General features: G+C 38.9%; 1 protein-coding gene and 1 pseudogene across 7 annotated transcripts in view; one reads left to right on the top strand and one right to left on the bottom strand.

The window, feature by feature from the left end:
• Positions 1–26,998, bottom strand: part of DIAPH3 (diaphanous related formin 3) — a 562,435-nt gene that overhangs the window by 255,000 nt on the left and 280,437 nt on the right. The window lies entirely within an intron of this gene.
• Positions 13,730–15,541, top strand: LOC133258143 (large ribosomal subunit protein eL30-like; annotated as a pseudogene).

Raw genomic sequence — 26,998 nt, 5'->3', positions numbered from 1 at the left:
AAAAAAACAAGTGGATCTTTGCGAAAGACAAGACTATAAAAAACGACACAGGGATGGGAGGAAAGTGCCATCTGAGAAGGAAGAAGGTCTAACAAGAGACTAAGATCCTTCAGAAGGGGTTTAGAACTTGATTTTCCTAAGCAAACTATATGAAAAATATCTACCTTTTACTGTTTAGCTGGCCAATATTTTCATGATCTCCAGAATCCTCAGAATAAAAAAAAAAAAAAAAAAAGTTCATTGCACTTCAGGAAAGGCATCAAAAACATAGCTATTCAAGTGCCTTATTCCTGGATAGTGCTCAGACTATCAAGACTGTTCTTTTAAATAAATGTGCCCTTATGATAATAAAACTGATAAGCTAAAGTTATTTTTTAAACTATACAACAGCAAAGTACACATGGCATTTTTTTTTACATTTTGCCATAGGAGCAAGATAAAGCCAAGAATTATACAAAAAATATTAAAAGGATAAAACGTATATTCCTTCAGCTCATCAAGAAATAGACAATTGCTATAGACATCAGATATGCTTTCTCTTTTTGTACAAATGCTTATCAATTCTGGACCACTAAGGATTTCACAGCAGGTCCAAACGAGTTCTGCCGATACTCAGGATCTGCAAGTTGTGAAGTTAGAGAGCGAGAGGCTTCTTATTTAATTTGCCAGTCTTAGCAAAACCCTCTTCACACATAAGTTTCATATCTGATGAATTAAAAAGCTGGCATAACACCCAGAACCATTCTGGTATCTTAAATTCATTCACGTCTGCTTCCAGACAATCCGCACGCTAACACAAAAAACCAATGTTTTCACTGCTATCATTATAACTAAGTTTTGCCTGTTCTTGAAATTTATATAAAGGAAACTTTCAGTAAGCACTTTTTGTATCTGATTTCTTTCACTCAATAAAATGGCTTCGAGATTTGCATACACGTAGTCTGACTGAGTATTAAAGACCTCCAGGTGAGACCATGCAGGATTTAGGGTGATCCCTGAATCTAATGCCACGCCATTTTAAGGGAAAGGAGAGAGAGAGACACACACAGGAGAAGGAAACGTGAAGAATGGGAAGGAGCAAAGAATGGCATGTTGTTCCAAGTCAAGAAATACCAAAGGCTACCAGGTGCTAGGAGAGAGGCAGAATACAGATTCTTCCTCAGAGTCTCCAGAAGGCACCAACCCTGCCAAGAGTGTCATGCGGGACCAAAGGTCTCCACAAGTGTGACAGAATAAATGACTGTTGTTTCAAGCCACTGACACTGTGGACCTCTGCTGTGGCAGCCCAGGGACACTCACACAGGATACTATGAAAACTCTTGTCTGAGTCTTCATTTCTATTAAATATCTAAAAGGGAGAGTGTAAATGTATACTTAACCGAACAAAAATTGTCAACCTTTTTACAAAGTGGTTTATACCACTTACTCCTGTCTGCCAATGTTAGGCTTTATTCTGGAAGCCTTATCTTTTCATGTGTAGGTCTGTAGACCCCCTTCATTGACTAGTCTGTATGGTATGATGAGGGCTTCCCAGGTGGCGCTGGTGGTGGTTTAGACTCTTGCAACCCCATGGACCATAGCCCCACCAGGCTCCTCTGTCCATGGGATTCTCCAGGCAAGAATACTGGAGTAGGTTGCCATTTCCTTCTAATGCAGGAAATGTTAAGAGACGCAGGTTCAAGCTCTGGGCCACGAAGATCCCCTGGAGGAGGGCATGGCAACCCACTCCAGTATTCATGCCTGGAGAATCCCATGGAAAGAGGAGCCTGGTGGGCTACAGTCCACAGGGCTGCAGAGTCGGTCACGACTGAAGTGACTTAGCATGCACACATGGTATGATGAAGGACTTTTCACAGCACCATTTGGTACAAAGAAGTTCCTTTCTCTACTCGCTAGCCTTCAACTCTTTGTTGAAAATCAACTGATGGTATCTTTGTGAGTCTTTAAACTCTAAACTTTTAAGAAAAAAGTTTATATATCTTTAAGAGAAAACATTACTGTCGTGATAACAAATCAGTACTCTAGGTCCTTCAAATTTGTCTTTCTCAAAATTGATTTTGTCCATTCCAAGTCCTTTGCATGACATATGAATTTTTGTACAATCTTGTCAGTTACTATTGTAAGACCTGCTGGGACTGATTGAGACTGAATATATTAGGAATCTATAGACCATTTGAGGGAAAAATGTAATCTTAACAAATTTAGTCTTCCACTCTAGAAGCATGGTATATATATCACCATTTATTTACAACTTTTATAGGTTCTCTCAGCAATAACTTGGTAGTTGTAGTATAGAAAATTTGCACATATTTAGTGAAATGCGTCCTTATATACTTTACATTTTTGATGCTACTGTAAATTGTACTATTTTTAATTTGTTTTCCAATATATCATTGCTTATATAGAAAAATACAACTGATTTTCATATAGCAACTATTTTGTGACCTTCTAAGTTTCCTATAGATTCCTTATCTATTCACATAGATAATAAGTTCACTTACATCATTTCCAAAATACAGGCCTTTTATCTCATTTTCTTATTACACAAGTTAGAATATATATTATAATGCATAAAGGTGATAAGAATAGATTTCCTTGTCTGTTTTCACAAATTATAAATGACAAAGAATTTAATCTTTTGCAACTAAGCATGAGGACAGTCCCATGTTTTCCACAGATGTCCTTTATCAGGTTGAAAAAGTTTTCTTCTATTTTTACTTGCTAGGAGTTCTTACATATCATAAACAAGATAGAATTCTGTCAAATGCTTTTATTTTGTATATAGATAATTGTATGATTTTTCTCCTTATTGTTTTATAATATGGTCAACTACATTAATTAATTTTCAAATGTTAAACTAACCTTGTACAAATTGGTAACAATACACTCTCCTTTTTATGCACTACTTGATACAAAAATATCTTATTGACAATTTTTACATGTATGTTTATATATGATATGGGTCTGTAGTAGATTATTTTGGCCCTTCTTTGATTACTGATTGAAATTTGAGAATTGTTTTATTTTTTCAGTGCTTTCATTTTCATGAATTTCAAAATAATTTCTTCTTTGACCCACAAACAATTTAATACTATGTTATCCAATTTTCAAACAGTGAGAGATGTTCTATTATTGTTTTTGTCCAATTTAATTCCAATTTAGACAGAAAGCATACTCTAAAAGATTTCAATCTTTGGAAAATTACTGAGACTTATTTTATGTTTCCATATGGTCTACCTTGGTGAATGTTCCATGTGTATTTGAAAAGAATGTATATTTTGCAGTTACATGGGAAATTTTCTATAAATACCAATTAGAACAATCTGGTTGATAGAACAGTTTTGTTTCTCAAATATTTACTGTCTTCTTTTTTGATATACTTTTACTAGAATTAAATGAAAGAGGGGCATTAAAATCTCATTATGATTGGGAAGCTATCTATTTCTCCATTTAATTCTACAGGATTTGTTTCATGAATTTTAATGCTCTTTATTAGGTACATACACATTTAAGATGACTGTTTCTTGTAAATTACTCCTTGTATCCTTGTGTAATGCCACTATCTCTTAAAAGATGATTTGTCTTGAAATATGCATTCTCTGAAATATACATAGCTATGCTACTTTTCTTACTGCTTATTATGTGTTTTGTATTTGTCCTGTCTGCCCTTTACATCTCTGTTCTCCTTTCCCGCTTTTGTGTTTGTCAAGCAATTTTTAGTACTCCATTTTTTTTCTTCTGATTTTTCCTGGTTCCTGTAGGACGAACAGTATGCATCTTTATGTAGTCTATTTAGAGTGACTGTTAAGTCAATATTATGCTTTTTTACGGTTTTCATTTCCTGACTCCCCCCTTTAGCATTTCAGTCACACTTCACACTCTGATTCATTTCATGTGTGTCATAATGTTACAACAGTGCAATTCCATCCATCCTACCCAACCATTTGTGCAACTACCATCACAGCTTTTGCTTCTACACAAACACTACCCTGCAATGTCATTATTTAATTATTAGGTTTCTGTTAAGTAAATTATGAGAAGAAAAAAAAGCACAGTTCATTTATTATTTCACATGGTACTGATTCCTTTTTGTGGATACCAGTTTTCATCTAGTATCACTTTCATTTGGCCTGCAAGGCAACTTTAGCTTTTCTGGTAGGACAGCTGTGATGGGCACAAACTCTTTGCTTTCACATAATTAAAAGTGTATTCACTTTACCCTATTTTGGAAGGGTATCTACTAAATAGAGAATTTTGAGTTTACAGAGTTTGTTTACTTCAGCATTTTAAATACACCATTCTGTTGACTTCTGCTTTTGATTATTTCTAGAAAATCAGCTATATCCATCTCCTTAATTTTTCATGTTTCCTTTAGCCTCAAATTACTTTCTCGTCTTTGTCTATAAGCAGTTTCACTAGAATGTGCCAAAGTGTCTTTTTCTTTATATTTATCCTGAATGTAGTTTACTGAGATTCTTGAACCATAAGTTTATTTTTTCCACTCAATTTGACATTTCTTTGCCCTTATTTCTTCAAATATTTTGCCAGCCACAATCTCACTCTCTTGTCCTATTGGGACTACAATTACAGGTGTTTTAGATTGTCTATTTCCAATATACTTAACCTACAAATTGAATATTTTAATTCAGTTACTGAACTTTTCAGTTTTGCTTTCCTTTAATTCTCAAAGATAATTTCCTTTAGTTCGTTAAACATATTTATAATATCCACATTAAAGTCTTTACATTTGAAATCTAAAATCAGGCCCCTCTTGTTGATTTGACTGCTTTTTCCTTTGACTATACATTCTATTTTATTAACTGTGAAAGTGAAAGTTGGTCAGTCCTGTCCAACTCTTTGCGACCCCATGGACTATACAGTCCATGGAATTCTCTAGGCTAGAATACTGGAGTGGGTATATTTTCCCTTCTCCAGGGGATCTTCCCAACCCAGGGATCGAACCCAGGTCTCCTGCTTTGTAGGCAGATTCTTTACCAGCTGAGCCACAAGGGAAGCCCGAGAATGAGTGGGTAGACTTTCCCTTCTCCAGTGGATCTTCCTGACCCAGAAATTTAATTAGGGTCTCCTGCATTGCAAGCAGATTCTTTACCAGCTGAGCTACAACTTCTTAAATAATAAAATGCCATAATAACTACTGAGGTATAATACTACTTTGAAGAATGTTCCTTCTTGATTTAGCAGGCAAATCAATCATTGGGTAATCACCTTTAAGTTTCTCCATAGGCTTATTTATAGTCTTAAAAGGCTTAGTCTCACATTCTGTGGAAAGCAGGAGGTGTTTCCCTGGCCCCTCTAACTTGTTAGGACTCATTCTTCCCAGAGAAGACTGTAGATTTAATTTTGCTAGGGTCAGTTTAGTGTAGGTACTCCTTTAGGATGTTGGTCATGTTTCCTGAGGTGCAACCTTACTAGTTGTTTGATTGAATGCCAAGTATGTTAGTGAGAGTTACCTCTACTCTGGCAGGGCCAGAACTCCAATGACTCCTAGGAATGATGGACCCCTGGTATCTCTGTCCTACTCTCACTGTGCAACAGGTGCCATATGGCAAATCTTGCTCCACATATGCACAGCCCAGCCTCCAGGGAGACCCCCACAGATTTTTAAAAATTTGTTCCTAAGTATTTTATGGTTTTATTACTGTAAATGGAATGTTAAAATGCTTTTATTACAAGTTTAGTTTCAAAAATACAAAAAACTCTTTACCTAGATTAACCAAATATTTCCATTTTGTATCATTTGCTTCATCATATTTTCTCTCTTCCTCTTCATATATATGTATACTAAAGGAAAAATATGTGTGTACATATATTATAATAATACGTAATATTTAGCTAAGGTGATGTCCATCAGTTTTTCCAATGTAAAGTTACAATACTTTCTTATATAATGTTATTTATAGCAAGATGATTTAAGACTATATAAATAGTATGGATACAAACTATTTTCATCCAATGTTCACCTTTGTGTTAAAGGGGACAGCCATTAAATATAGAATATTGGTTATAGTATTCACTCAACTGTACTAAAAATGTACGTTTATAGAGCTTTCCAGATGGCTTCAAGAATAAGATATAAAATAAACAAGTCAATATCTATTGTAATTACACCTTAAGCCACCAGCACAATAAAATTGTCTAACTCTATACTAACTTAGTTCCATAAGTCCAGTCTCCCATTTTCCATTATGTTTCCAAAACGGTCTTAGAAGACAGTATCTAGATCTATATAATGAGATTTGCAGAATACAGGAAATGATTCTCAGGCACTAGATAATACTCAAATCTAAAAATCAACCTTAAAACAATGTTGTCTGAAAAGTGAGGACTCATAAGAGACCTTTTTGCTTATAACTAAAAAATCCTTTAGACTTGTTTTCAAATGAATGATTCATGGCTAATAATTAGTATGTGACTATAATGATGTTTTGTTTTGTTTTTGCAAACGAAACACATTAAGTGGATTGTGCCATAAAATTTCAATACTACATAGATGGTCTAACAAGAAACAATCGTGTTTCTATACCAAAAAAACAACCATAATTCTTATTATGGACTCAAATGCCCCACTTTTTAGTTGTCTATTTAGAAGATTTAAAATACCAAAGTAGAAAAAGTAGCAACTTGACAAAATTCCCCGAAATTAATTTTAAATTCAACAGCTCAATAATTTAAACTCCTCCATAAACATACTAAGTAATTTGTATTTATCATTAACTCAAGTCAATCTTTAAATATTAAAAATAAATTTGCTCCAGTGATGAAGCATACAGAAACCAGGGCTAAAAGCAAATTCAAGTACAGGGGGAACCTACAGCAAACACACAAGAGTGACTGCCACCATAAAAAAAAGGAGGCTGTCCTTCAGCATCATAAAAGTATGGTTCACAGCTGAGCTGTACTAGTTACTAGATGGATGAACAAGCTGCCTCAGCAATGAAAAGTTAACGACTACTTCTGGAGTTATATGAGAGACAGATAAAATTACTCATTCATTTATATATCGAATTATTTACTGCATATATATTATGTGCCAAAGAATCATATTGAATATAAGATGACAGGGACCTGGTCCAAATGGATGTACTAAAGTAAACAGATAAAGAAAGGGAAAGAAAAGGAGAAACAATAATATAAATAGGTAAGATCATTTTAGATAAGGATAATTGCTCTTGAATATGCAGGATAACACAGAGAATGGTGGGAGGCATCAAGATGATGAGTCCTGCCACAGGGAAGGGGTATCTGGGCCAAGGCAGAGCGAGTGGCAGGCGTACAGCAAACCTGAGCAGGGAACAGAAAATGAATGCAGCTGAAACCAGTGGACAAAGAAGGGAGTGGTGACATCTGAAAGTTGCTCAGTTGTGTCGGACTCTTCATGACCCCATGGACCTCGAGCCTGCAGGGATCCTCTGACGGTGGGATTCTCCAGGCAAGAACACTTGAGTGGGTACCATTCCTTTCTCCAGAGGATATTCCCAACCCAGGGATGGAACCCGGGTCTCCTGCACTGGCTAAAAAACAGATACTAGATCATTTTACAAATTGAAATGGATTTAGAAATCATTAGAACAATCGGAGAGAAATTCCCCTTCAGGCCAAAAATGGAAAAACAGGGACTGCATTTATCTCCCTTCGCCTCCACACCCAGAGGCAATAGCTTTCAGACAAAGACAGATCGAGAAAGGGGAAAACAGGTGCATTCCATGACTGCTCCAGCTTGCTGTCTGAAAAGGAGCCCAGGGGGAGCCAGGAGGTGTCACGACCGAGACAGAGGTAAGAGCTGGGGATGGCAACCCAGCTGAATTCTCAGGACAGAGTACCAGACAGGAAACGGTAATGCAGACAGAAAGCTCCAGCATTCTCAAAAGGTTCCGCTTATGTCTTTAACTGTAGTATACACCACACGAATGTGAGAAACTACTGAAGACTGAGGAAAGAATCAGTCAGAAGCACTGGAGGGAACCACACCCAACTCTCAGATAAAGATGGGGACAGTACTTGCTCTCAGGAGGCAAAATGGAAAACTCATAATTCATGGGATATTGAATGAGACAGGAAACTTTAAAGTTACCATAACTCATGTGCTTAACAAGGCTGAGAAAAGATTAAGGATTTTAAGTAGAGACATGAAAGACGTTTTTTCAAAAATACCTGCACTGAATTTCGACAATAGAAAGCTTTGCTATCTGAGCTGACTGAATAGAAAAACATCAAATAGCATAAAAGAAAAGATTAGTGAACTGAAACACATGTCCAAAATGAAAAAAAGAGAGAAGAAAATAAAAAGGGCACCAGTGAGCTGTGGAACAACTTTGAGAAGCCTGACATGTATGTAATAATAAAATATATATGCAACTTAAGTTTCAGAAATAGAGGAGAGGAGATGCAGAAAGATATCTGACAAACACAATGGCCATAAAACTTTCAACTTTAGAGGGAACTACAAACCCAGTATCCACAGATTCAATTCAGTGAAACCCAAGGACAAAACATGAAGAAAACTATACACCCAAACTACATTACAATCAAATTAATCAAGCGAAGGAGAAATCGTCAAAACAACCAGAGAAAAAGAGAAACATGTACAGAGAAACAAAGTTATGAGTTATGGCAAATTTCCTGCCCCAATAATTCAAAAAAGAAGACAGTGTAGTAACATGTTTAAAACTATGAAAGGAAAAATGATCACCTTGGAATTCCATACCGATGGAAATACTTCAAAATGAGGTAGAAAAGACTTCTACATATATAGAAAAACTGAAAGAATTCATTAGCGCTGGAAGAAATGTTATGGCAGTTTTTCATGTGGAAGAAAGCTGATTCCAGATGGAAGTCAAGATTTACACAACAGAGTGAAGAATGCTGGAGTGTGTAGATAAAAAAGAAAATCGCTTTGTTGAAAGTAAAAATCACAACATGGTAAGAGTTTTAAACATAACCCAAGGTAAGACGTGTGATAACAAATACACAAAGCCCCAACGGGAGCATATTATAGTGAGGCTTCTATACCACACGTAGAGTGACATCATATCATTTGAAGGAACTTAAAAATGTATCCTGTAAAAAAAAAAAAAAATGTATCCTGTAAACCCTAATGCAACGACAAATAAAACATAGTGACAAACCAAGCAAGAGAAAGATAAAGTCATTAAAATACTCCACCCAATAGTAAAATAATACCAAAGAATAGATGAGGAAAATAGAAAATAAATAACAAGATGTGAGATTCAAATCCCACTAGATTAACAACCACATTAAAAGAAAATGACCACTCTACTTAAAAAGGCAAAATCACTACACTAGACTTGAAACAAAAATGCAATATTCAACAAATACGCTGCCTATAACAACAATAGGTTAAAAGGAAAAGGACAAAAAATGGCTTTATTAATATAACAAGGTAAATTTCAGACCATTAGTGTATTCTAAGCTTAGAAGTGACATAATCACAATTATTTGTATACTAAAAGATCTCCAGCTGCTATGTGCAAAAGGACACAATGTTCCACATGTGAGCTATAGGACCTGAAATACAACAGGTTATCAACAAATGGAAAATACAAAATATATACAGTTGTGACAGGCTGACCCACCATTATCACCCTTTAGAGTTTCTTATATCTCAAGCACATTATTGTAAAATGAATACCCACAATTTATTCCTATTTCTTTTTGTCTTGCTATTGTTATTCATTCAAAGTTCAGTTCAGTTGCTCCGTCGTGTCCGACTCTTTGCGACCCCATGGAGTGCAGCACGCCAGGCCTCCCTGTCCATCACCAACTCCCAGAGTTTACTCAAACTCATATCCATTGAGTTGGTGATGCCATTCAACCACCTCATTCTTTGCCATCCCATTCTCTGCCTGCCCGCAATCTTTCCCAGCATCACGGTCTTTTCAAATGAGTCAGTTCTTTGCATCAGGTGGCCAAATTATGGAGTTTCAGCTTCAGCATGAGTCCTTCCAATGAAGACCCTGGACTGATCTCCTTTAGGATGGACTGGCTGGATCCCCTTGCAGTCCAAGGGACTCTCAAGACTCTTCTCCAATACCACAGTTCAAAAGCATCAATTCTTTGGCGCTCAGCTTTCTTTATAGTCCAAATGTCACATCCATTCATGACCCATGACCACTGGAAAAACATAGCCTTGACCAGATGGACCTCTGTTGCTGAAGTAATGCCTCTGCTTTCTAATATGCTATCTAGGTTGGTCATAACTTTTCTTCTAAGAAGCAAGCGTCTTTTAATTTCATGGCCACAGTCACCATCTGCAGTAATTTTGGAGCCCCAAAAATTAAAGTCTGCCACTGCAGCCATGAAATTAAAAGACCAATACAATATTGTAAAGTAAAAAAATAAAATAAAAAAACTTGCTACTCAAGAAAAAAATTAAAGACACTTACTCCTTGGAAGGAAAGTTATGACCAACCTAGATAGCATATTCAAAAGCAGAGACATTACTTTGCCAACAAAGGTCCGTCTAGTCAAGGCTATGGTTTTTCCAGGGTCATGGGTCATGAACGGATGTGAGAGTTGGACTGTAAAGAAAGCTGAGCGCCGAATAATTGATACTTTTGAACTTTGGTGTTGGAGAAGACTCTAGAGAGTCCCTTAGACTTCGAGGAGATCCAACCAGTCCATTCTAAACAAGATCAGCCCTGGGTGTTCTTTGGAAGGAATGATGCTAAAGCTGAAACTCCAGTACTTTGGCCACCTCATGCGAAGAGCTGACTCACTGGAAAAGATTCTGATGCTAGGAGAGACTGGGGGCAGGAGGAAAAGGGGAAGACAGAGGATGAGATGGCTGGATGTCATCACTGACTTGATGGACGTGAGTTTGAGTGAACTCCGGGAGATGGTGATGGACAGGGAGGCCTGGCATGCTGCAATTAATGGGGTCACAAAGAGTCGGAGACGACTTAGAGACTGAACTGAACTGAACTGTTTCCCCATCTATTTGATATGAAGGGATGGGGCCAGATGCCATGATCTTAGTTTTCTGAATGTTGAGACTTAAGCCAACTTAATCACTCTCCAGTGTACATCATGAGAAACGCTGGGCTGGAAGAAGCACAAGCTGGAATCATAACCTCAGATATGCAGAGGACACTGCCCCTATGTTAGAAAGCGAAGAGGAACTAAAAAGCCTCTTGATGAAAGTGAAAGAGGAGAGTGAAAAAGTTGGCTTAAAGCTCAACATTCAGAAAATGAAGATCATGGCATCTGGTCCTATCCCTTCATGGCAAATTGATGGGGAAACAGTGGAAACAGTGTGGGGAAACAGTGGAAACAGTGTCAGACTTTATTTTTTTGGGCTCCAAAATCACTACAGATGGTGACTGCAGCCATGAAATTAAAAGACGCTTACTCCTTAGAAGAAAAGTTATGACCAACCTAGATAGCATATCGAAAAGCAGAGACATTACTTTGCCAACAAAGGTCCATCTAGTCAAGGCTATGGTTTTTCCAGGGGTCATGTATGGATGTGAGAGTTGGACAGTGAAGAAAGCTGAGTGCCGAAGAATTGATGCTTTTGAACTGTGGTGTTGGAGAAGACTCTTGCAAGAGTCCCTTGGACTGCAAGGAGATCCAACCAGTCCATTCTAAAGGAGATCAGTCCTGGGTGTTCTTTGGAAGGACCAATGCTAAAGCTGAAACTGCAATACTCTGGCCACCTCATGCGAAGAGTTGACTCAATGGAAAAGACTCTGATGCTGGGAGGGATTGGGGTCAGGAGGAGAAGGGGATGACCGAGGATGAGATGGCTGGATGGCATCACTGACTCAATGGATGTGAGTTTGAGTAAACTCCGGGAGTTGGTGATGGACAGGGAGGCCTGGTGTGCTTTTCTAAATCCAGCTGGAACACTGGAACTCACAGTTCACGTGGTATGGAAAACTGGCTGGAGTATTTTGAGCATTATTTTACTAGTGTGTGAGATGAGTACAATTGTGTGGTACTTTCAGTATTCTTTGGCATTGCCTTTCTTTGGGATTGGAATGAAAACTGACCTTTTCCAGTCCAGTGGCCACTGCTGAATTTTCCAAATTTGCTGGCAGATTGAGTGCAGCATTTTCACAGCATCATCGTTCAGGATTTGAAATAGCTCAACTGGAATTCCATCACCTCCACTAACTTTGCTTGAAGTGATGCTTCCTAAGGCCCACTTGACTTCACATTTCAGGATGTCTGGCTCTAGGCAAGTGATCACACCATCGTGATTATCTAGATTGTGAAGATCTTTTTTGTGCAGTTCTTCTGTGTATTCTTACTACCTCTTCTTAATATCTTCTGCTTCTGTTAGGTCCATACCATCTCTGCCCTTGATTGTGCCCATCTTTGCATGAAATGCTCCCTTGGTATCTCCAATTTTCTTGAAGAGATCTCTAGTCTTTCCCCTTCTATTGTTTTCCTCTATTTCTTTGTATTGATCACTGAGGAAGGCTTTCTTATGTCTCCTTGCTGTTCTTTGGAACTCTGCATTCAAATAGGTATATCTTTCCTTTTCTTCTTTGCCTTTCACTTCTCTTCTATTTACAGCTATTTCTAAGGCCTCATTTGACAACCATTTTGCCTTCTTGGACTTCCCTGGTAGCTCAAATGGTAAAAGCATCTGACTACAATGCGGGAGACCCAGGTTAGATTTCTGGGCAGGAAGATCCCCTGGAGAAGGAATTGGCAACCCACTCCAGTACTCTTGCCTGGAAAATCCTGTGAATGGATGGAGGAGCCAGCCAGGCTACAGTCCATGGGGTCGCAAAGAGTCAGACATGACTGAGTGACTTCACTTTCTTTCTTTTTCTTTTTTGCCTTTTTGCCTTTCTTCTCCTTGGGGATGGCCTTGATTACTGCCTTCTGTACAATGTCACGAACTTCCATCCATAGTTCTTCAGGCACGCTATCAGATTTAATCATTTGAATCTCTTTGTCACTTCCACTGTAAATCATAAGGGATTTGATTTAGGTCATACCTGAATGGTCTAGTGCTTTTCCCTACTTTCTCAATTTAAGTCTGAATTTGGCAATAAGGAGTTCATGATCTGAACCACAGTCAGCTCCCAGCCTTGTTTTTGCTGACTGTATAGAGCTTCTCCATCTTTGGCTGCAAAGAATTTAATCAATCTGATTTCAGTACTGACCATCTGGTGATGTCCATGTGTAGAGTCTTCTCTTGTTTTGTTGGAAGAGGGTTGCTATGACCAGTGCATAAAGCACCTTAGGTATGGCAATCTTAGGTATGCCTGACTTTCAGAATTTCACTTAACAAAAGAGGGATTCTGAGAAGTCTTTAAAATATCATAATCAAGATGCTAACATTCAAGAGCCACTTTACCTAAATCCTATAGATTCACAATTGGTTAACTTATTACATATTCAAGATTAATCAGTGGTCCAGGTAAAGGTCAGTCATAGAGTAAAAAGGCAAATTGGAGCTGGATACCAAAAAACAGAACTCAGACTCTTGGACGTAATGGTAGCCAGCTGACCCTTTCTTCGCTTCCTCCAGAAGCTGACCTCACTGACAGACACTAAAGTTTGGGGTGCACTTCAGGGAGGCAGGGTCAGGGTGGTGGGGGTAAGAGAAAGTGACACAGGAGAAACTGTGCTGTAGATTAGTTTATTCAGAAGTAATAAAAGAAGTTTCTCACTCCCTGGCTATCTTGACGGCTGCTTGTGCTTGGGGGCATCCCACACCTAAGGCAGGAAGATGGTGGCCACATAAAAGATGAAAAAGTCACTGGAGTTGATCAAATCTAGGCTCCAACTGGTTATGAAAAGTACAAGTGGCCTCTGAAAATGATCAAAGATCAGCCTTGAGGAAATCTGAAGCAGAGCTCTGTGCCATGCTGGCCGAGACTGGTGTCCATCGCTCCAGTGACAGCAGTGCTGACCTGGGCACAGCGCGTGCAGAACACAACCGAGCATGTGCACAGCCTCACAGATCCAGGTGATTCCCCTACCATTAGACACATGCCAGAACAGACAGGTGAGAAGTAAATCATGTACAATTTTTCTTTAAAAATCTGGGCAGATTTTGGTTTTTTAAAAGAGTAATATAGAGGACCTTTTCCTATAACATTTGCTAAGTCATATTTTAAAATAATAACTCTCCCTAAAATACTCTTAAATGGCTGATTTCTTTATCTATTTTTCCTATGCCATTTTATAAATATTTGCTCTTTTTCTAATGCCAGAATATTAATGGCAAAGGTGTTTCTGCATTTATTCCAAACAGAAACCCATTAAAAATGACACCTTGCTGTGTTTCTTAGTATTGATTGTTCGCAGTTTCTATTCTGTTTCTACATTAGGACAAATAAAATTCATTCAAGGGCTTCTAAAAATAAATCAATGGCATTTCAGAAATTCATTCAGTATTTGGGATCATGTTTCAGCTCAAGCCATTGACTTGGTGGGTGTGTTTTGGGAGCATTCAAATTAAACCGCTGTGATACCTTTTTCAGGTGATTCCTCCGCCCTTCAGTAATAAAGTATGTCTATTGCTTTGTCTGCAGATGCCAGAGGCCGAGTCTGATGTGCTTTCCGGCAGCACGGGAGAACTGCATGGCTCTCACTAAGGTGCACCAAGACACAGCGAAGGCTGAAGGCAGGGTTTAGACAAGGGGCATAACTAATTAAGGATTAGGCTATAGTTAAGACCCATGATTAGGAAAAAATAGGTAGAACCTGAATTTTGGGGTGGTTAAAGTTGGTTGAGGGAGTAGTCTTCAACTGGCAAGAGAGGTTATTACTAAAATTAACAGTAGATAGGAATACAGACAGTTCCAGAGGAGGTTATAAAAATCCACTAAGAAATTAAAGGCTAAGAAGAAGAAAAGCAAAACTAGGCAAAAAAAAAAAAAATGTGCAAAGTAATAGAATCAGAACTGAATAGCAAACAGACAACTAAGCAATAAAGGAAAGGCCTGTCGTGAAGCTAACCAAACTAGCTTCCTCTTAATTACATTCAAAATATAGAATGCCTCAAAAAATTCTGGCTCAGAAATTAAGAAAACCATAAATAAAGACAGTGTCATGGAAAGTCACAATACAAAGCCAGTAGAACCTGAAATCCTTTCAGAGTACACTGGCGTTCAACTGATCAGAACGACTGAGGTGCTGCCTTGTGGCTAGCAGTTCCGGGGGAGGCACTTACAAAATAAACATTGATAAACAGGACCGAAGACACTGCTTGCCCACAGCATAAAATTTCAGTGCTGTCACATAGTTTTCTACAGGAAGAAACACACAATGTGACCCCAATGACCAAAACATCAACAGAATACTAGTCCAGTCAGTTTCAAAATAAAACTCCAAACCATGAGAACTCAAACATACTAAAATTTAGACTAAAGTGAATAATAACTTTAATGTCAGCCAATGGTGATCAATAATGGAAGTCAATAAGTGATACCACACACACACACACACATACACACAGAGAATTAGATTTTTCTAGCAGATGGAGAAGGCAATGGCTCCCCACTCCAGTACTCTTGCCTGGCAAATCCCATGGACAGAGGAGCCTGGTAGGCTGCAGTCCATGGGGTCGCAAAGAGTCAGACACGACTGAGCGACTTCACTTTCACTTTTCACTTTCATGCATTGGAGAAGGGAATGGCAACCCACTCCAGTGTTCTTGCCTGGAGAATCACATGGACGGCGGAGCCTGGTGGGCTGCCGTCTATGGGGTCGCACAGAGTCGGACATGACTAAAGCGACTTAGCAGCAGCAGCAGCAGCAGATGGGAATTTGGACAAAAATAAAAGTCAAATGATTTTGCACTAGTGATACTGGTGTAATAAAGTTAATGTTAGCTTTTCACTAAAGAGGAGAAAAGCTACTTTGTTCCCTATCAGTCCTTAAATAAATATGTCACCTTGGATATAAAATTGGCATTCTTGGTAAAGAATGAAAAATAGCACTAATAATGGATAATAGCTGAGTTGCAGGACAGGAAACTTGACCCAATGTTAGAGAAAAGAAAACAGTTGCATTTATTCTTTCAAAAAAGCCAAGCCTGGTGTGGAAGATAAGGATGTCTAATGAAACATACAATAACAAAATAAAAATATAAGGACTGAAAAAAAAAAACCAAAGGACTGAAACTTCCCCACAAACACTCCGTGCCAGGAGCCACAGTGCAAACTAGGTTGAGTAAAATGTAAGCAATTGAGATTCTGAGCATCTAAAGGAGTTTCCAAAGGCTCTTACTCTGGGCCTCAAAGCACCAGTTCCCTGTCAACCCGGGGACAGAAAATGAGGGGAAGGCTTCTCAAGCGAAGCGAGTAGTCAGAGAGTAATAAGCCGGACGAGGCAGTTGACATGCCAGCTCCTTAAGGAAGAAGAGCATTTATTTCCCTCCCATATGGGCTCTGAGTTTCTAAAGAAAAAAAATGGTTAGCTTTTAGTTTCTGCAAAGAAAAGCAGAGGCGGGACTAGTTCAAGCAAAATTGCAATGCAGGCTAAAGACTACCTTGAAAAACTTTCCCTTTGCATTCATTTGCCTTTTCCTACCTCTTGTATACATACAAGACTGTGCCAATAGATCGAGAGTCTTGTTTCTAGAACCAAAGAAGTAGAAACTCTATATGGTATAGAAATGTGGAGTCAGAAATCTCGAGTTTGAATCCTTCTCTTCTGTTTGTGAGGTGTGGGATTTCTTGGTTAAATCACATATTCTAAATGAGTTTCAGTTCTTATAAGCCTAAGGGACTGTTGTCTCAGAAGGATAGATGCATCAGATACATGTATATAAATATACCTTGTGAACTGTACCTCACTTGCCTGGTGGCTCAGATGGTTAAGAATCTGCCTACAATGTGGGAGACCTGCGTTCTGTCTGTAGATTGGGAAGATCCCCTGGAGAAGGGGATACCCACTGCAGTATTCTTGCCTGGAGAATTCCATGGACAGAAAAGCCTGGTGGGCTATAATCCATGGGTTGCAAAGAGTCAGACACGAGTGAACAACTATACCTTGCACTTTCAAATTCAAGTACTATAACTGTCATGCACTTACCTGAGTGTCCTATAATTGCTAATTTGATACAATACATATGTCATTGACCTGAAACTCCAAAATTAATCTCCCTCTTTGTTCCTATTATCCACACTCTCATCTTCTAAGTGTTAACAAGTCTCAGATGCTATATAAAAAAAAATTATCAGACTAAACTAATGTAGAGTAAGGTTTTAATCTCCTCCAGCTTTCCTACTGCATGACACGATTTACAGCAGAGGCTAACTTGCTGCTTTATAATATCTGAGACAGTCAAAATGAATTTGTGGAGTATTTTTTGTTCTTAGCACACTTTCTATAATAACTATGAAGCTATTATTGTATGCAACTGGATGATTTTAATTTCAGGAGATTCCTAAGGCTAAGATCCTCAGTTGGATATACCTAGTCAGAGAGCTAGAGGTAGAAAGCTTTTAGCTCATATTTCTGGCTCCAACACATGCAACTAATATGAGATGTTCATTCTAATCAGTTTCTCGGTAATTTCAATTGTTCCCTTGAAAACTGTTCCCATGAATAGAATATAAATACTCTACCACCATAACTTATCATGAGACCTGGAAGTCATGGCAGCTGATCAGAACTGAGATGGCTCATGAGTCAGTACTGGCCTTTATGTTATACTCCTAACTGATGCCCTTTGCCACTTTGTGACATTAAATTGTGTATGTTTAAAAGTTAAAGTACAAAAAGACTGGGAGCTCTAAAAAAAATAGTCAAGAGTTATTAGAAAACAATTGTGGAGTGAATAAAACCCTTGAGAAAGAGGAAGGTACGAAAAGAGAGCAGAGGGAAGACTCTGAGCAAAATGCTCACTGAAGTGTAAGAAGAGGTAGAAAAGAGCCAGGATGGCGTCAGAAAGGCAGTACCAGGGAGAGAGAGGAGAGGAGAGAACAAGAGAGCAGACTCAGCCAATAGAGTGAGATGCTGATCACAGGTCAAGTGAACACCAGACGAGAGATGAAGGGTGCGTGCTGGACCTGAAACTATGTGGCTGTGCATACCCTAGGAGAGTATTCTTAAGACAGTGATGAGGCAAAAGTACAAACATAAAACATGCTAGAAAATAACAGGGTGAGAGAGAAAATTCTAAATGTAAAGTAAAAACCAGCTTTAAAGAAAGAAAGTAGGTCCTGAACTGGATCATTACAGATGAAAAGAAAAACATTCAAAATAAACTTATAATGAGGACAACAGCAGCTAACAGAATTGAGCACTCACTATTCACTATTGACTCCAAACATGCACTCTCTCCTTTAATCGCTACAATCTAGAGAGATAGGCCCTAAATTCACGCACATTTTATAAAGAGAATTACACCGAGGGGTATTAATAAACTTACCCAATATTTCAAAGCTAGTAAATGGTAAACTAAGAATTCAAACCCAGGTCTGTCTAATTAGACTAGAAATGCAATGAAGGATATTTGCAGGAATCTCAAATACCAAGGTGAAGTTGTTTTAACCCAGATTTTGTGTTCCAGTGCTACGAACATGCTGCATTCAAGCCTCAGTAAGATAAGACTAAATAGTTGTAGTTTTTCAGTATCTAAAATTAACTATCAAGCATCATAGGGATAGTTATTTATTCATCTATCAGATACCTATTATGCTTATTACATGCCAGATATTGTTCAAGATACTAGAAATTCACTAACATATGTCTAAGAGAATGATTCGTGTTGTGACCATGACCATTCTTATCATAAACTAATAGACAGGTTAATGGACAGAATACCATATAGTAAATGAGAAGGTAATGAGAGCTTGGGAGAAAAATAAAGTAGGGAAAAGACAAAGAAGTGATATGAGCAACTGGACATGCAATTTCAAACAGGGTGCTCAGAGAAGACCTCCAAAAGTTGACTGAGGAAGAAATATCAAAAGGATATGAGGCAGCAAGCCTCATATATATAGAAAATAAGTCCAAGGAGACCATACAGCCAATAGGACAGTATGGAGGCCACATGGTTAAAGCTGAGTTAGCCAGAGGAGTATGGTGGAAAATGAGGCACAAAACATCGGGGCCGTGTTACATATGCAGAAACTTGTCACCTATAGCAAAGACTTAGGCTCCTCCTCCAAGGTGGAAGCCAGAATAAGGTTACAGGGAGAGACAAAGCATTCTCCACCTTATGTCACTGCCTGCTTACACGTGTGCTCAGTCGTGCCTGACTCTTTGCGACCCCGTGGACTGTGGCCCACCAGCTCCTCTGTCCACCGCATTTCCCAGACAGGAACACTAGAGTGGGTTGCCATTTCCTTATGTCACTAGCTGCTATGTTAAGAACAGACTGCAGTGAAGATGAGTTGACATAGATATCACTTCTTAGTATTATCAAATTATTTCACAACATTTTACATTTTTACATGCCTGTAAGATAGAACATAAACAATACAATGTACCTTTTGCTAACACATGAAAAAGTGGTTAGACCAATATACATCACACTTGAAAATTCAAACTTTTTGAGAAACTCACGAGAGTTAGCAACTCAATGAAATAGCATATTGTTCTGATCATGCTGTGTTTTTATTAGTTTTCATAAATTAAAGAATTGCAGAGTTATTTAACATAGCTGACATTCTACTAATTCCAGGGGAATATGGGTAACAAATGCTTCTAAGAGAATTCACTCAGAGTTCAATTCCACTTACCTTCCCACTCTACAGAGAACACAATCGGTAGTAGAAGAGTGATTTTTCCCATTAATGACAGGATTTGGTATTACTATTTTGATGTAGATTTGAACTAAATGAACTCTATCCCTTGAATAAATGAGAGTTACTGTATCACAGAATATGTCTGCACACTTCTGGCATTTTAACATTATCTTAGTTCATAACATAGGCACTATACATTTTTTACTATATCAGAAATGATTCCATTTTCCTTCACAAGAGCAAGATCTGCAGGCAAAAGTAGTTTTTTCTTTCTTTTCACAGATACATATTCCATGACCACTGTTCTCATGACCACCAGCTTCTTTCCAAAAGTCCCTGATGAATTTTATCCCACAAATGCCAAACAGCCCTCTCACCCTGCCTCATGCCTAGCTTTTGAAACAAACTGCAATAGTGTCATATCAAAAAATCACCTTGTACAATTCCCTAGACCCGGGATTGCAGTTTTCCTCAGAGAGGTGGTAACCAGCAGCAAAAACAAATAAACCCTTGCAGATGGTGAGTCCCTCTCCAGGGAGAAGACTGAGATAAACAGTCAGGTTTGCATATTTTGTTGTGCCCTCATGGCCTCCTGTGTTACATTTCTGATTCACACCCTGGGTGATCTCATCTAGTGCCAGAGCTTTAAATTCCACAAGTATGTGACTAGCTCCCGAATTTATGCCTTCAGCCCTGACTTCCAGCTTACATCCCAGCTGCTTTCTGTATAGGTCCACTCACACAGATGTTTCAAGTGATCTTCCCTCCCTGAGTCTGCTTCTCTCTCTTAAGTCTTCTCCTATTCTCTGGAAATAGGATCTCCTATCTAATTGTACAGGGCAAGCACCTTGGGGTCATCCTGGACTTTTCTTATTCCCTAAATCCAACCTATTGGATACCCTGGCTTCCTTTATTTTGAAATATTATATGGCCCTTCGTACCATGGACACTGCCATCAAGCCACCACCCTTTCTCACCTTCATCATTGTTATAGCATGTTAAGTGGCCATTGGCTTCAATTTATGCCCCTACCCCACCACCTGTTCCTCACACAGCTGACAGAATAATCAACCTGACCTAAACCTAAAGCACAGACCAGATAACTTCACTTCTCCATATAAAGATCTCCAGTGATTTCCTAGCATGACGGCCATGGGCCCCACACCCTGCAGGCACGGTCCTGGGGCCTCCCTCTCCTTTCTCCTGCTGCCCGCCCCTCCACTCGCTCTGCATCAGCCAGGCTTCCCTGTGCCAAGCCCCACTGTCCCCAAAGCCCGGTGCTCCTCGGCCTCTGTCTGTGGGCAGTCCCCCGAGCCAGTCACTCTGGTGCTTGCTCAGAGGGCAGAGGCCCTCCCCAGGCATTTGATCACACACATGTACCCACCTCGTACCACCATGGGCTGAGGAGTACTGAGGGTCACCTGACCCAGAACTTTCATTTCTTATCTATTGTCACTATATGCGACTACAATGTAAAACCAAGGAGGAGTAAGAGACATATTCCCTGCAACAAACTCAGAATCCAGAAAAAGGCCAAGCACAGAGGAGGTGTCCAATAAATATTTGTCAAATAAATGTACAAATGAGTGAATCACTGCTGAACCAAGAGGACAGGTACTGAAATGAAACACATGAGATAGTGGTTTCGTTACCAATATAATCTCAAGGTCTAAATTCATCCATACAAGTCTGGTAATTCAGACCCACTAACCAAAGGCTAGTGGACATGGAGCCACTTTCTCAGAATCATCTAAATGAGAACTCAAATTAATATCAGAAATGTTCTTAAATATACTCAATCTACCAACAGTGAAGCCATGTTAAGTTCAACCATAAAAAAAAGTCTCTAATTTTCTGTATATTTCAGTATATTTGCCTAAATCAATAAATCTGTTATACATTATTTTATACTACCAAAAATCATGTAAAGAAAAGGTGTAAATGGCCTTTTAGGAGTTTTGTCAACATGTACCTCCACCATGTCATATGTAGGCAGAATTAAGATGAAATCTGTGAGAGAAAAAAAATCTTCAGAGAAAATACTAGGATGGGTGAAACAGAAATTTCTCTTACCTGACAACTGATGTTTAACTACTTAAACCTACAAAATTTCTATAAGTTTTGCTAAAAATTCAAACGGCATTGTGATCATTTTGACTTGGACCACTGAGATGAAAAGCAGAAATCAGATTATAAGGAAAATGACAGCAGCATGACATGTCTCAAGAATTTCAGGCTACAGACCAATGACAACTGAAAGCAAGCTAAATTAATAAGCTTTAAACTAGGTGGAAGAAAAGCCATCTGTGCTAGAGAGCCTATATTAAGTACTGGATCCTGGTAGAAACATGTCAAGAAGGTTGCAAAGCAAAGAGACAAGAATAACTGAACAACAACTGAATGTTTATGATCTTAAGAGAAGCAGACCTTTAAGATTTAAATAGCTATGGACAGAGTTATAACAGTTTATTATTCTAAACAAACATCCTCCTGGATGGTGAAAGATCTGCAAATGAGGTTGCCAAAGTGCTGTCTAGAGCATACTGAAATGTGAAGGACCTGGGACAAAGGCCGCAACTGAAGACAAACAGGGCTCCTATCTTCCAGGAGGAGAGACTGGAGAGATTTATGTCACTGACAGACAAGACTGAAGAAGAATACTAAGGAGAAAAGGAAACAGTAATTACAAGAAGCCAAAATGGATTCTGAAAAGAAGAAACCGATAATTCTGTGAAACATGAACGATTTTGAATCTGGACATTTGCAAAGCACTCCAAATAATCAACACCTGAATGAAAGAGACGTGGATATGTTAAGTCTGGGAAAGCGATGACTCAGTGGACATATTCTTTCAGGTTCCACACCAACTCTGGTCAGTCTCTTCTGAAGTTGTTTCAATAAGCCATGATTCTTAAACCAAACCAGAATTTCCTCAATACCTTTGAAAATATTCAACTTCTTTTGAGTACCCAAAGCAGCACTGTATAAGGCAGGTACCCGAGTGTTTCAGTACCCCAGACTGAAACAGCACGGCCTCAGGAGTAAAAAGGATCAGGAAAAGTCCAGCATAGGTGTGGCACCACGAGAAAAGTGGAGTAAGTCTACAAACGGACTGAGTCTACAAAGTGACAAGTTCACAAAGTAGGTGGCAGAATCATATAGGGTGGTTATCTTCTGTTTTGAATACAAGTATAAATTGAGACTTTTACGCTCAAAATTGTTGGCTACTTGATATACTTTTAAATTAACCCCTTCTTACCAAAGAAATAATTGGCCAGAGACTCATTTTAACAAAACTTAAAATCACTATCTCAAAAGTACACAACATTTTCATTTCAAAATGTAATTTTTAAAAACAACTATCTGTATCATACCATAATGATGGACACACGTCATTATCAGTTCAGTTCAGTCGCTCAGTCAAGTCCAACTCTTTGAGACCCCATGAAACGCAGCACACCAGGCCTCCCTGTCCATCACCAACTCCTGGAATTCACCCAAACTCATGTGCATCGAGTCGGTCATGCCATCCAGCCATCTCATCCTGTCGTCCCCTTCTCCTCCTGCCCCCAATCCCTCCCAGCATCAGTGTCTTTTCCAATGAGTCAACTCTTTGCATGAGGTAGCCAAAGTACTGGAGTTTCAGCATCACCATCAGTCCTTCCAATGAACACCCAGGAGTGATACATATTTGTCCTAATCCACTGAACATACAACACCAAGAATGAACCCTAAGGTAATCGATGGACATTGAGCAATTATGATGTGTTTGTGTAGGTTCATGAAGTATGATAAATGTATCATTCTACTGGAAGATATTGATAAAGGGGGAGGCTATGCATGTGCATACAGAAAATCTCTGTAACTTGCCCCCAATTTTTCTGTGAACCTTTTTTCTAATAATTGTTGATAATTTCAAAGTATTACAAATTATTATAGTCAGAAAACAAATTAAAAAGTAAAATATCAAAAACAATTCTTAACTTCATTTTTATTTTACTATTCTTGCTATATATACTTTCCCTCCTTTCTCTTCCTCTCTTTCGTTTTTCACATATTCACTTAGCCTGTATGGGGTAGCCACCATGTAGCTCAAGATGGACCATGGGTCAGGAATATAAAGATGAGTTCGTATACTTCAGCTTGTTCAAAAGTGCCAAGCATAAATGAAATCTGTGGCATACTTCAGGGAAATAAGAACCATCTACAGAAAGTACCCAGCATTATGATAACAAAGAGGAAGGATCCTGAATTGTGCAAGGAATAACAGAAGTGCTAGAGAAAGAATTCCAGAGAGCGTTTCCCAAAGCAGAGAATAGGGACAGCAGGCTTTGGACGGGCCTGGGCACGGGGCCTGAGAACAGGGTAAGTGGTCTGGGAGATAAAGCACAGGGCAGGCGAGACAAGGGGCGGAAGGAGTGGCTGTGGCTGCTCCTCAGAGACCTAACGCTGGTGCCTGAGCGGGCAGGAAGGAGAGGCTCACGGAGAAGTCTGAGAAAGCACTCGGGGTTGATGAGCATGTTCATTATCTTGATTATGATGATGGTTTCACAAGTGCACTTATATCAAAATGAATCAAATTCTACAAGTTTTAAATATATGCATTTTTACTGTGTACCAATTATACTTCAATGAAGATTTTTTGTTACTTTGTTTTTAAGGGATATTATTTTAAGAATTTTAGACATCCACGTGAAAGTTATAGGAAGCAAGCGAAGTAGCTTAGGGAGACAGTGAGGGACGGTAAGTGGCATTTCACTCATTCTATAACTTTACAGGATGTTCCACACCATCCAAAGAAGACTTAATCAACTGCTATTTACACGTACTTATAAAACCACTAGACCATTCAGGTAAGACGCAAATCAAATCCCTTATAATTATACAGTGGAAGTGAGAAATAGATTTAAGGGACTAGATGTGATAGACAGAGTGTCTGATGAAATATGGATGGAGGTTCATGACATTGTACAGGAGACACAAATCAAGACCATCCCCAGAAAAAAAGAAATACAAAAGACCAAAATGCTTGTCTGAGGAGGTTTTACAAATAGCTGTGAAAAGAGAAGCAAAAAGCAAAGGAGAAAAGGAAAGATATTCCCATTTGAATGCAGAGTTCTAAAGAATAGCAAGGAGAGATGAAAAGCCTTTCTCAGCGATCAATGCAAAGAAATAGTGGAAAACAACAGAATGGAAAGACTAGAGATCTCGTCAAGATTATTAGAGATACCAAGGAAACATTTCATGCAAAGATGGGCTTGATAAAGGACAGAAATGGCATGGACCTAACAGTAGCAGAAGATACTAAGATGAGGTGGCAAGAATACACAGAAGACATGTACAAAAAAGATCTTCACAACCCAGATAATCATGATGGAGTGATCACTCACCTAGAGGCAGACATCCTGGAATGTGAAATCAAGTGGCCCTTAGAAACCATCACTACAGACAAAGCCAGTGGAGGTGCTGGAATTCCAGTTGAGCTCTTTCAAATCCTGAAAGATGATGCTGTGAAAGTGCTGCACTCAATATGCTAGCAAATTTGGAAAACTCAGCAGTGGCCACAGGGCTGGAAAAGATCACTTTTCATTCCAATCTCAAAGAAAGGCAATGCCAAAGAATGCTCAAACTACTGCACAATTGCACTCATCTCACACGCTAGTAAAGTGATGATCAAAATTCTCCAAGCCAGGCTTCGGCAATACATGAACAGTGAACTTCCAGATGCTCAAGCTGGTTTTCGAAAAGGCAGAGGAACCAGAGATCATATTGCCAACATCCACTGGACCATCGAAAGAGCAAGAGAGTTCCAGAAAAACATCTATTTCTGCTTTATTGACTATGCCAAAGTCTTTGACTGTGTGGATCACAATAAACTGTGGAAAATTCTGAAGGAGATGGGAGTACGAGATCACCTGATCTGCCTCTTGAGAAATCTGTATGCAGGTCAGGAAGCAACAGTTAGAACTGGACATGGAACAACAGACTGGTTCCAAATAGGAAAAGGAGTACGTCAAGGCTGTATATTGTCACCATGCTTATTTAACTTATATGCACAGTACATCATGAGAAACGCTGGGCTGGAGGAATCACAAGCTGGAATCGAGATTGCCGGGAGAAATATCAATAGCCTCAGATATGCAGATGACACTGCCCTTATGGCAGAAAGTGAAGAGGAACTAAAAAGCCTCTTGATGAAAGTGAAAGAGGAGACTGAAAAGGCTGGCTTAAAGCTCAACATTCAGAAAACTAAGATCATGGCATCTGGTCCCATCACTTCACGGGAAATAGATGGAGAAACAGTGGAAATAGTGTCAGACTTTATTTCTGGGGGCTCGAAAATCACTGCAGATGGTGATTGTAGCCATGAAATTAAAAGATGCTTACTCTTTGGAAGTAAAGTTATGACCAATCTATACAGCATATTAAAAATCAGAGACATTACTTTGCCAACGAAGGTCCATCTAGTCAAGGCTTTGGTTTTTTCAGTGGTCATGTATGGATGTGAGAATTGGACTGTGAAGAAAGCTGAGTGCCGAAGAATTGATGCTTTTGAACTGTGGTGTTGGAGAAGACTCTTGAGAGTCCCTTGGACTGCAAGGAGATCCAACCAGTTCATTCTAAAGGAGATCAGTCCTGGGTGTTCATTGGAAGGACTGATGCTGAGGCTGAAACTCCAATACTTTGGCCACCTCATGTGAAGAGTTGACTCATTGGAAAAGACTCTGATGCTGGAAAGAATTGGGGGCAGGAGGAAAAGGGGACAACAGAGGATGAGATGGCCGGATGGCATCACCAACTCGATGCACACGAGTCTGGGTGAACTCCAGGAGTTGGTGATGGACAGGGAGCCCTGGCGTGCTTCGATTCATGGGGTCGCAAAGAGTTGAACATGACTGAGCGACTGATATGGATTATGTGCAAAGGACTGAGCTTGTCCTAAAACACAGAACACGCCTTGAGTGAGGAACATGACTCTTCAATTCATTTTCATAATCAAACTTCGAAAACGTAGGATACAGAAGACATCATAAACAAACATGGAAGGACAAGTGAGAGGCAATAGGAAAATCTGTAAATATTTACAAAGGAATAACACATAGGTTATATAAGGAGCTTCTACAAACTATAAGGAAAGAAAGATAATATAGTAAGAAAGTGAATCCAGGAAGAAGTATAAATAACCAATAAATATATAATAAACTGTGTCAATCTCATTCGGTAGCCTGGAAATATAGAGTGAAGAATAAAATCACAAGTGGAATAAAAAGGTCATATTAAGTACTAGTGAT

The sequence above is a fragment of the Bos javanicus genome, chromosome 12, assembly GCF_032452875.1.
Source record: "Bos javanicus breed banteng chromosome 12, ARS-OSU_banteng_1.0, whole genome shotgun sequence".
NCBI classification, from domain to species: Eukaryota; Metazoa; Chordata; class Mammalia; order Artiodactyla; family Bovidae; genus Bos; species Bos javanicus.
Note: the sequence above shows the minus strand (reverse complement) of the source record. Positions and strands in the feature narration are given on the sequence as shown.